General features: G+C 38.2%; 1 pseudogene; it reads left to right on the forward strand.

Annotated features, from left to right (window-relative positions):
* The first annotated feature begins 1454 nt into the window (after positions 1-1454).
* The window catches only part of LOC142451698 (ubiquitin carboxyl-terminal hydrolase MINDY-3 pseudogene), a 28269-nt pseudogene continuing 17445 nt past the window's right edge, over positions 1455-12278 (forward strand).

The raw sequence follows: 12278 nt of genomic DNA on the forward strand, positions 1-12278 counted from the left end.
CCCTCGGGGAAATACTGTTCTATGTCTATCATATCCTTTTATGATTTATGTTCTTTCCCCTACGGCTATCTATTGTCTATAGTCTCTTATTTTTATAATAGAAATGACTCTTCATTACTCAATTTGTTTCCACAGAGTAGCAAGTCAGGGAACACAATGTAGATCATGTCACTCCCATACTCGTAAAACCTTCTGATACTGGCTTAAAGCAATTTGACCAGAACTTTAAGGACCTGTATTATTTGGATCCTGTTTACCTCCCTCAACTCACACAATTCCCTCCCAATTGTTTATACGGGATGTCCTTGACCCATGGGTATAACAAACTAACTCCTAAACGCATGAGTTTGTAGTTGTTATTTCTTCTGTCTGGAAGATGTCTCACTTAAAACTGTGTCACCTCTTCATTTTGATCATTCAGGGTGAAGACAGTTGTCAACTTCTCATAAAGTTGTTCTTTGGCCATCTTGGTTAAGTCACACTAGTTCCCGTTATATTCCCACGACTATTTTATCCTCTAGCAACAGCCTCCTCTCTAGATTGCTTTGAAACTTCTTAGTTTCCTACTCTATACGATTTCTTTCTTCTCATGCATATGCAAGTTTACAAGACCAGGGAGATTTTATTAGCTATTGCTCTAATGTTATGTTGGAGAACAAGGACAAACACTCAAGAAGACAGCAAGAAAGATGAGTTGCATGTTACCATGTAATTTTAACTCAAGATTTAACTAATTCCAGATGAGAGCTTTTGATGACTATTCTAGTGGTTCATACTGGTCTTCATGAAGCAGCGCAACGACAGTTTGAAATACAGTATGGTGATATCTGCTCCACAGAGATTGTTGGAAAGATTAAATTATAGATATAATATATAATTATATAAATCTCTATATAATATAATATATTAAATTATATATATATGTATGAAAAAGCCACTGAGTGATGAAACAACTTTATCTTGGCTACTGAGTGGCACTGCTAAAATAGATAGTTAGATAGATAGATAGATAGATAGATAGATAGATAGATAGATAGATAGATAGATAGATAGATAAAGTAAGTAAATAAATAAATGGCTAGGTAATGTGTCCTTGTGAAGTTTCCCTCAAAAAAGCTCTAGCAAGCAGCTTTACTCTAACATGTGAAGTTGCCCTAAATCGGAATGATCAGCAATGCTTTTTGTTTTGTTTGTTTATATTTGAAAAAAAACCATGTTGTGTTCAATATTAAACTATCGGTCCGGTAGAGGAACCCCTTGCTGTTGCTCCATCGGTTTGACAGGCGCTGGGTCCCTGCCTGAAGCTGACCCTTGTGTCCTTTCGCCTTTCTCTTCTCTCTCTCGGTGAAGTTACTTGCCACCACCCGGGCTGCAACTCCAGAGTCTGCAGTCGCTCCTTCCCCTGTTCCGGGGCAGGAGTCCTGAAAGCGCAGGCCTGTTCACTGGAACCCATCATGTCAGAACTGACAGAAGAACTGGTCGAGTTGGTAGGGGGCACGCAGAGCAGCCTGGTCTCTCCAACACCACCTCTGCTGCTGGAAGCAAAGGTTTGTGTTTCATGAGTCAGAGGCATGTGCAGTAGAACAGTTTGAAGGTGGCCCTTCACATGTTCCAGCGTTTCTTTTGAAGAAGCTTCTGTTTTCTTCTGCGAAGTGGTCTTGGAGAGATTGCCCGGAGGAAGATCAGAAGGGCCTCCTTTGTCGTGCCTCGCCTGGCATATTAGAAAGTGCTGGTTGTGGATCATCTGGCTTCGTTGCATTGTAAGGAGGAAAGGCAACGGAAGACACTGCTAACATTCCTGGGAATCCTGCTGAGTCCAGCTGCCAAGTGGAATCTTCTTCAATAGATCGTTCAGAAATGTATCAGAATTGAAAGATGCTATTTTGGACCAGGATTCACTGTGGAGAAACAAATTTGGAGTATTGCTTTTTCTGTATTCCGTATTACTGACAAAGGGTATTGAAAAGATAAAACATGAAATTGAAGATGCAAGTGAACCTTTGATAGATCCTGTATATGGAATTGGCAGCCAAAGTTCAATTAATCTCCAACTGACGTGACACACTGCTTCTAATGTATGGGATGGTGATAGAGTATACCCAGGGATGACACTGCTTGGTACACATAAACAAGCAGCTGTAGGCTTCTTAACATTACTGGAGGCTTTAAGATACTGTAAAGTTGGTTCTTATTTGAAATCTCCAAAATACCTATTTTGGATCGTGGGTAGTGAAACTCACTTCTCAGTATCTCTTCCCAGGGCTGGTTGCTTCTCTACTCAATGCCCGCTTGTTGGACTTGGAGCCTTTGGGATCCCAGGGGCTGCTGCTTTTGATGGCCAGTCACCATCAGCTTTCTTCACCACATTTAATTGTGATCCCATGTTGTCTTCAGCGATCATGCCAGGAGCATTTTAAGGGAACTTCATGGCCCCTCAGCATGATGGGGGTCTCCAAAGGAGTTATCCTGAAAGATTTTCTGGAAGGGCACAGGGAAGATACAGAAGCTGTCTATGAAGAAACTTCAAGAATATTGAAAATGTCTCCCATCACTCCAATGCACCTGCTCATTCTTCAGGGTTACCAAGTACTGTGCCATGAGAATTTCATTAGGAAACTCTATCTCTTCTCCGTACAGCCTTATATTGTCCCTTCAGATTTAATTTTTTCCTAAAATCCAACATGTAAAAGGAGCAGTTTTCCAATTTGAGTTCATCAAGGATGCCATAACTATTGTTCTGTTGTGTAAACTGAAGACCACGTAATTCTTTGGGAAAAGTTGTAGAGAGAGTAACACTGCCTTCAGAATTGTATAAACTTAAATGGAGGATATCTTGAGAAGCAATCATTTCATATTTTTATATTTCTGTGTAATAAAAGATATAAAAAACTAAAAATATAATTGTACTTATTATGAATGCCTGAGATCACAGATGAGGACCCTGGAACCCCAGTGGGCACATGACTCCCCAAGGTGACAGATAGGAGCTATGCCATCTCTTTGCACACATTAAACAATGCTTTTTCATAAAGGTTTTGTGCTTTGATTTCTTTTGGAGGACGAGGATCTCAACATCCTTCACTAAAAGGCCATGTGAATCACAAAGATGTCCCTTGAAAGTTAGGAAAGGGGGAATACATTTATTCTTTGAGAAGAAAGAACATAGAGATCAGTAAAAACAGTGAAAGCGAATATAGGAATGAAAAGTTCAGGCCAGAATTTGGCCTACTGGCCCAGATGGTGATGGAATCAAATACTTGTGATGTTTGATGTGATACGATAGAAAAGTGAGTAGGTTTGTGAACAAGTGTTCCAAGCTTTTCAGCTCAGGGTACAATTTCCAAAGTCAAGAAACTACCCTAAGGGTTACATTTTTACTCAGTTTTTATCCAAAGAAACAGCCACTATTTCATATGTCCTTCTTTTCCCCACTCCCTTAAAGAAAGTGTTCAGTATTACTTGATGGGATTCTTCCATTTTTCATCATTTCCTGACACGTTCTTCCAGGCAGTGTCACGTCTCACCATCTGAAGTCATCTTGTCCTGACCCAAACCACGCATGATACCTGGAGGTACATTAGGACATGGAAATACATGTTGGGTTCTTCTATAATTCGTTACCTCTTGCTATTTAGAACTCAGCATCAACATTGAGTGCTTTCATTTGTAGGCTATGCATTGGGCTGCTAACCAATTTCTCAGCAGTTTGAAACTACCAACTGCCCCATTGAAGAAAGGTACGGTTTTCTACAATCAAAAACCTCAGAGACTCAAAGGGCAGTTCTACTTTGTCCTACAGGGTCACTGTGAGTTGGAATTGGATCAATGTGATTGTGTTTGTTGAGTTTTAAGACACATTTCAAGTTTAAATTTATATATGCTTATGAAAACCATACAGTAACAATGAATCATCCACTGTGAGAACTGAGAACATTACATACAAAAAAAAATTTAAAGTTCAAATTAAGGGAACCTGAGCAATATATGATCCAGTCCATGTAACTGCCAGTGTCATTTGCTTTGCTCTATATGGCTTTGATTCATTTTTTATTGTTCTTAGTTGGTCTGGTTTGACCCATCAACATATAACTAATAAGTTATTATTCATTAGATCAGTTAGGGTTCTCTGAGAAATGGTATTAATTGATTTTATACATTATATTAATTAAATGCATATTAGATTCATGTCTGATATATATACACATACATATAAGATAAAAACAAATATATTTTTATTTTAAGGAATTAGTGCAAGTGAATTTGAGTGCTGGAACGTTTTAAATATATAGGGCAGGTAGCAGGATGGAATTGATATTACAGTCAAGTTTGAAATGTGTAGAAAATGTTGGCAAGTTGGAAACTCAGAGTGGATTTTATACACTGTTTTTGAGGTAGAATATATTCAGGGAATCTAAACTTTCACTCCTACACTGTTGCATTGATTGGATGAATCCCAACCATATTTTTCAAGGGCAATCTTCTATTTTTAAGGTCAACTGACTATAGATATTTATTTTATCTACAAATACCTTTTCATCAACACTGAGATTTGAATTTGGTCTAAAAACTGGCAGAACTTTGGAATCGATGGTGCACAGCTAACCACAAGTTTGAATATCCCAGCCCACCAACTGCTCTAAAAGGAAAACCTGAGCCTGTCTATTGCCATGAAGATTGTAGATTAGGTTCATGATGAATCAGAATTACTGGTAGCAATGGGTTTTGGTTATTGCCTACCTATGCTAGCCTATAGAACTAATTAATCATGACACATGTGATGTGCAGTTTCTGTAAAAATCTTTCAATAATTATCTTGCTTTATCTTTACAACAACAACAACAAAACAGAAACAATAACATAATTTTAGGTATTATTCACACTTTGGGACAAGAAATTACTATCCATGTACATTTAATATCTCATCAAATTTCCCAAGATAGGAAATGAGGGCCTGCATGGGAATCACACATCTATTTACCTGGAAAACCTGAGCTTGTCGTTGCTTTATGATACTAACCCATGCAAAGGGAAAGCCTTTCTTCCTGCTTGAAGACACAATGTGGGTCATAGATTGTGTTCCAGTAATAGATTGCATAAGAAGTCACAATTCTCCATCCTTTGTCGTTTGCAGTGAAACTCTGCAGGACACTCCAGCAGAGGAGCGGGCCTTGCTCTCATATTCCCATCTAAACTGCTTCAGGGGTTTGCTTGGCCAGTACAATGCAGCAGATGCAGCCTGCAGTTTCTCCCCAAGGCAGAGCTGCCCTATGAATAAAGTACAATGGTCTTTAGTAGAGGAGGACACAAAAATATCCCAGACATGTCCCACTTGATAGACAGTCCACCCCAAAAGCAGAGCCAATTGTTCACCTCAGATAAATGAGTAGCCCAACCAATATTAAAAGTACCACCCATCTGAGTCCAGTCCTAATTCCTGGCCCACAAAATCATAAACTAACTTCTTAGCTATTGTGGTAGTAAGACAATTGTATGTCAACCTGAAGATTTAGGGGTAGAGTCAGACCTGTCAATCAAGTTGCAGTCTGATGACTCCTGAAAGGTCAAAGAGTGTGAAAGACTGGAAACGGCTCTGTCTCTCCCCCTTCACCTTTCTGCTTGCTGGCCATCCTCAGATCTGCCAAAGCCCTGCTCAGTTTCCATTGACCCTAGATCGACACAACTGTGCCCACTGGCCTGTGATCTTCCTGCATCTGCATGATTGTATGTGGCTGTACGAGTCTGAAAAGGGACCTTATGAACTAATATCAGATGTAGGGACTTGAATTGGGCTGAGCTCCTTTAACTATAAATAACTACTTCCTGATATAAAGTTATTTCTTATGAGTGTCACTGGATTTGCTTCTCTAGTCAACCTGGTGTAACTCAGATATATATTTGGGAGAGAGAGCTGATACAACTGATAATGTCTTTTGCATTTTAAAGGGAAAAATTAAAGGCCCAAAGAGATTATTTTACTAGCTTAAGTCATAAAATTACTAAGTAGAAGAATTAGATTAGAGGATTAGAACTAATTTCCAGACTCCATTGTTTTCATTTTTGAAAATTTTGATGTTATTGCTGAGAAAACATAATTTTGACATCAACAGTGACCACATAAATAAAGAAATTGGACATAGCAATATATGACAAAGTTATTTGCTTGATTTGCCATGGTTTGGTGATGTAGTAGTGACATGAAATATGCAAGGGGGCTTCAAAAAGTTCTTGGAAGAGCTTTTAATTATATTTTAGTTTTCCATAAAATTTTGAAATCCCCTAATTTTTATTAGGGGTAGTGAATTCATGCCAGTTATTTTTAAAATAATAGCTTTCAAGAGACCCTTAGGTACAATGTTTAAACCCTGGTTGCAAAACAAAAGATCCACAATTCAAATACACCAGCTACTCCTGAAAGACAGCCCTGGTAGTGTATTTGCAGGGTCCTCTCGCATCACAATCAAGGGTAATGAATTGTCTTGATATTAGCAAGAGAGCAGTGCCAAGCTGATTACTGCTGCTGTAGTTAGTTTAAAATGTAACAACATGATCACTGGGTCTTTATTTTGACCCCTTTAAAAGTTCTTTCCTTTTTTAATATTTCCTACTTTTATTTTCCATTAAGGATTTTCTGTTTTGTTCTGTCATTGTGGCTAGTTTTGTTTGTTTGTTTCTTGGTTTTGCTTTTAATGGCTTTCTGAGTATGAAATCCAGGATAAGAAAATGTGTAGAGACAGTCGCTGGATTAATAATCACTAGGAGTATTGCAGGGGAAGTGAGGAATGAACAATAATGAGTATGAGAAAGAATAAAATGTTCTGAAATTGATTGTGGTGATGATGGCAAAACTCTTCTTAGTATGATTGAACTATTTCATGGAATGTTATGTGAGTTCTATACCAATAAAATTCCTTTCCAAAAAGATTATAGCATTGGAAACTATCCGAGGCAATTATACTCTGTCCTATAGGGTTACTATGGAGTTAATAAAAGTTGGAATCAACTCAATAGCAAAGTTTATTTTCCTTTTTTAAATGCAGGTAGACTCTGACTTACAATGTACTTGACTTCTTGTGAACCACATTTACAACCATCTGTTGGTGTTTTATACATTTGTATCTTATCTTTAGCAATATCTACTACATAGAATGGGAAAGCATGCAATTTGTTGATGTTATCTCTGATATTTACTTATAGGTTTACAAATGTATTTATAATAGAAACAGAAATTATAATTACAACTAAAACAAATAAAATATATATCCAAATGACAGCAGAACCAATTTACAATAATATCATCAGAATGTAATTTCATCTTAATGGAACTAACCCAGTGGTGGGATTCAGCCAGTTTGCACCAGTTCAGCAAGAGCAATACTTAATTTTTGGTTGATTTCGGCAGACCATTCATTAAAATGGCACTTGCAATCAGAGTTTCCTTTATGGTGGGAGACTGGGCAGCTGCCCAATGTGGAAATCACCAATTTACATTCCTTACTCTTTTTTAACATTCATCTGTGAAGCAGAGTAGTCTAAGTGCCTATGGTAATGTCCATTCGTCCACAGTATAAAAAAACTAGAACTATGCTTGTAATGTGCATTTGTTCATTTCATAAATCTTGCTATACTTTTGATGAAATACTACATTTTTTATTCCCTTGCATTTGTTACTTCAGTAAACAAACATATAACATAAACAGAAAATGTGCCAAACAACCAGAGCTTGACACACTGTCATTCGTTTCAAACTTTGTGTTAAGCCCCAAATTCCCACAAGTGAATCATGCAATTCCTGAAAGTGTTTAAAGAGCTAAAAATATTGCCAGGAAAATTGCTATAAGCTCAACCAAAGTGAAAAGGCTTTATTCAGAGATGAACATATTCTATTCAGAGAAGAGTAGTCTATCCTGTTTCTAATATATGAAACACAATGACTATTGTCTAATTGGCTGACCTCTAAAGCAATGGGCTCAGTAAAATGATGGTTACGGAAAAATCACAGCTAACAATACTCACAAAAAAGTGAGGAATACTGAAAGTGAAGATACTGAGGTAGTTAAGTTTCATGTGCCAACTGGGCCGACAAACACAGGTGGCATTAATTGAAGGGCAGTGAGATAAATGGCTCCGTGAGCCTCACTGGGTTCTTGGATCTTTTGCTCTTTGATGGTCAGACCAGGGTGCAGCTGCCTTAACCAGTTCCTTGCTTCAGCTAGCAAGGCTCACTTCCTGCAAGGCATCCCCAAGGAGAAGCCACATGAACCTACCCCGATGCAGCCCTGGGTGCTGGAGCAGCCGTGTGGAGACCCCTGCTAGCGCTGAGATGCTTATACTTTCACTGACTCGGCTTTCCTCCTGCAGTGGGCATCATTGCGTGTGTTTTGTGAGATTGAGGAGGACTTCTTAGATTAGTGTCGGACAAATGGGCTAATGTGGGTCTTATGGACTTGAGCAGCACTGGATTGGGATGATTTCTTAATGTACACTTACCCTTTATATAAAACTCTCTCATACATATATGGGTTTCTGTGGATTTGTTTCCCTAGTTTACCAAGACTAACACAGATTCCAATCAATAAGCAATATAGAAATATCTTAAATTACAAGTTAATTAATTAATTAAGTAATGGTCAGGTATTATCTAATATTTACATTCCTTTTTTAAAACTCATACAATCTAGCTTTGTTTGTCTTTTTATTGTTCTTATTTAAGTATTAGCTTTATGAAACAATAAACTACATTTCAGTATATCTTTTTTTTAAATGTCTAAAATGGTCATTAGGACAGAGAGCCAGTCTTCAAATTATTTGGATCCCACCACTGAGAATACTTATATCTATATCTATCTCTATCTATATCTATATCTAATCTATATCTATATCTATATCTATATCTATATATCTATATATATATCGACTCCCAAACCCACACCAAAATCCACAACCATACCAATATCCATCTCTCTATATAACCATATCTAAATCAAGAGAGGACAGGAAAGAGGGAAGGAGGAGCGAGGAGGCTCTGATAGGACAGCAGTTACCCAGTGGACTGCTAACAGCAGTTGTAAACCACCAGGAGATGCACAGGAGAAGAGAAGGCTTTCTGCTCCAGGTAAGGGCTACAGTCACAGGAGCAGTTGTGCTCTGCCCTGCAAGGTCGCTATGAATCAGAACCAACCCAGTGAGTATTTTTTTTAATATATATAATTAATCCTGTGACTTCGTGGTGGTGTCGCAAAGAGCTAATGTTTCCTCAATTACTGACCAAAAGGTTGGAAAATTAAACCCATCCAGAAACTCCTCAAAAGGACAGGCCTGAATGCTGAGAAAATCAGCAATGGTCAAAGTGTGTGTAGGACCCTCTCAGTCTACTCTGACTGCCACGGGGCTGCCATGAGTTAGAATGGAGAAACGAGTAATAATGAACCTGAGTTCTTGGTTAATTTCTGACCAAGATCAGGGCTTGCTTTCAGTATTGTGCACTCTGTAGAAATGATATTACGGATATACCTCCCCCCGCGCCCCCCAGACTGCACCTGTGGTAGAGACGTCCTAATGCCGCTTTCTAGGAGGTTTTGCTTCTGGACTCCAATTATAAATGTTCCCAGAGGCGCGGTCCCATTTACAAGCATTGCACACAATAATAAGTGAAGGGCCTGAAAACTGCAAGGGAAGAGGTCACCCCGCAATCGGCAGAGTAAAAACTCAAGGGCTCTAGAGAAGGATAATATGTTTTCAAATAAGGAAATCTCTAATGTAGTTGCTTAAATGCCACTCATTCCGAGTAAGTGAGTCAACAAGGATGAAAGACCTTGAACAAGACTCTTTTCTATGTCTATTTAAAGAAGAATTTTATTGGCTTTGTGATATTATTAAAATAGCATAAAACTATAGTGGCATTTTCTGAATTGAAATATTTGATAAAAGTTTTTTAAAGCATAGTTTTGACTTATACTGGGTAGTTCTGGTCATGTAAATGTAGTGCATCTGTTTTTTGCTAAAATACTGATCTATTTCTACTTATTCATTCTTAAAAGTTTGTACAGTAAAACAAAAACCATACTGTAAAATAAACATTTAGAATATTATCTTCAACCTTGATTTTCAATTTAATTATAGGGAAGCTAAATAATAATAGAGTATGACATATCATTAGATTGTGGATAGTTAATTAAATAAACCCACCAACCATTCACTTTTTTACAAAGTTCAAAAGATATTTATTGACACATTCCGAATTTTTCCTTTTGCTTTTAGCTCCCATGACTCTCAAGCCTGGTGTCGGAAAAGGTAAGTAAATGGCCACTTAAAAGGCTGCATTTTTAAGGAGTGTGGTAGGGTGGTTGTCATTGTTAGGTGCTGTCTAGTGGGTTCTGACTCAGCAACCCTGTGTGTAACCGAAACACCGCCCCATCCTGTGTCATCCTCACCCATTGTTGCACCCACCGTGTCCATCCATCTTGTCGAGGATCTCCCTCATTTTCGTTGCTCCTCCACCAAGCCCAGTGTCCTTTCCCAAAGATGATATACTCCCCCCACAGCATGCCTGAAGGACATGAGATAAAGTCTTGCCTTCCTTGTCTAAGGAGTATTCTGGCTGCATCTCTTCCAAGATGGCCTTTTTGTTTCTCTTGTTCGTCCACTATTTTCAAGATTCTTCCCAGCATCATAATTCACATGCATCAATTCTTCTTCAGCCTCAGCAGAACATAAGATAGTTACACATTGCAGAATCTATTTGTTTGAGTTTGGGGTGGTTGGTGGCATGGAAGTTGATACCTGGTTAATTTATAGAAAGCAGAGAGATGAAAAATATTCTGAGCATTATATATAAAGACATAGATGTAAAAAAAGAGCTGCTGTTCTTTGTAGAAGTATTTCATTGTTGTTAAGTGCTATGGAGTCAGTTCTTCTTGTTGTTAAATGCGATTGAGTCAGTTCCAAGCATAGGGACCTTATGCACAGTACAAACAAACAAACAAACATCTGGTCCTGCACCATCCTCACAATTGCTGTTACTGTTATGTTTGAACTGACATAGGTATAAAGAATAATAAGTAAGAATCAAAGATCAAATAGAATCTCATTGGATTCCCCCCCCATGATATTAAGCACTAGGATTCTATAGGAATATAAGCCCCCAAAGTAAATAAATTAAAACAAAAAACAAACCTCAGTGCTATCAAATCAATTCTGAATCATAGGATGCTATATTGGTTCTCTGAGCCTCTAAATCATTATGGAAGCAGACAGCCTCATCTTTCTACTAAAGAGTAGTTGTTGGGGTTGAACAGCTGACCTCGTGGTTAGGTAGCATCTCAATATTGGTTGTTCATCCCACAGTGTCACCAGGTAGCCTTATAAGACTATAAGATATTTAAAATAAGGAAACAATCTGTTAAGTTGCCTACTTGACAAAATGATTTCAGTGTGAAGAATATGTTATGGTCTGAAAGGCTCATTTGGGGTTTAGGGATTCCTTGGTTTTGCAGTGACGAAGTACTCAACTTCTAACAGAGAGGCCAGTGATTAAAACCCACCAGCTTCTCCTTGTGGGGGAAAGGCCTAAGGATTTACAGCACAGGGAGTTCTATGGGACAGTACTACTCTGTCACACAGGGTCCCGAGTAGGCACTGACTTGATAATATGCAAAAACAACTTAATGGTTCCATGTGAGAAATATCATTGGCCTCAACTAAACTAGCAATAGTGGGAATGGGGAGAGGCTTCTTGTCAGATTTTCAGAAGATAAACTTAAAAGGGCTCAGGCTGTTTGGAAAAATAAGACAGTGAAAATGAAGGAGTCCTGGAAGCTAACCCTATTTCTGGAACAGAGAATAATGATGGCTGGTTCTATTCTCAAAGGTAGAAAACACAGAGTGAGTTTTAAGTCGGGTGCTAAGAGCATCTTGGATATGTTTCGTTTTATGTTTGAACTTCAAATAAGATGGCTAGTAGAAATATTTCCCTATGGCCTTTGAAACTCACAAACTGGAAATGTAAACTTTGTACTTATCAGCATGTAGATGGTAATGAAATATAAGGAATCAGATAATTTTACATAGGGATCAGGCAGGTTTAAAATAACTATTCTAATTCCTTTGATTCAGAGGGGTTTCCCTGAGATGTTAATAAGGCTCAGAATGCTAGGAACCACTTCTAAAAGGCCTTCAGGTGCAGGTGTAGGATATGGCTCATGAATCTCTATTCTTGACAAGCAAAATCCATCAGAAGATTATGATGCAGCAGTGGATCTGACATGCACTAAGTAACACCA

The sequence above is a fragment of the Tenrec ecaudatus genome, chromosome 6 (assembly GCF_050624435.1).
Source record: "Tenrec ecaudatus isolate mTenEca1 chromosome 6, mTenEca1.hap1, whole genome shotgun sequence".
Classification (NCBI taxonomy): domain Eukaryota; kingdom Metazoa; phylum Chordata; class Mammalia; order Afrosoricida; family Tenrecidae; genus Tenrec; species Tenrec ecaudatus.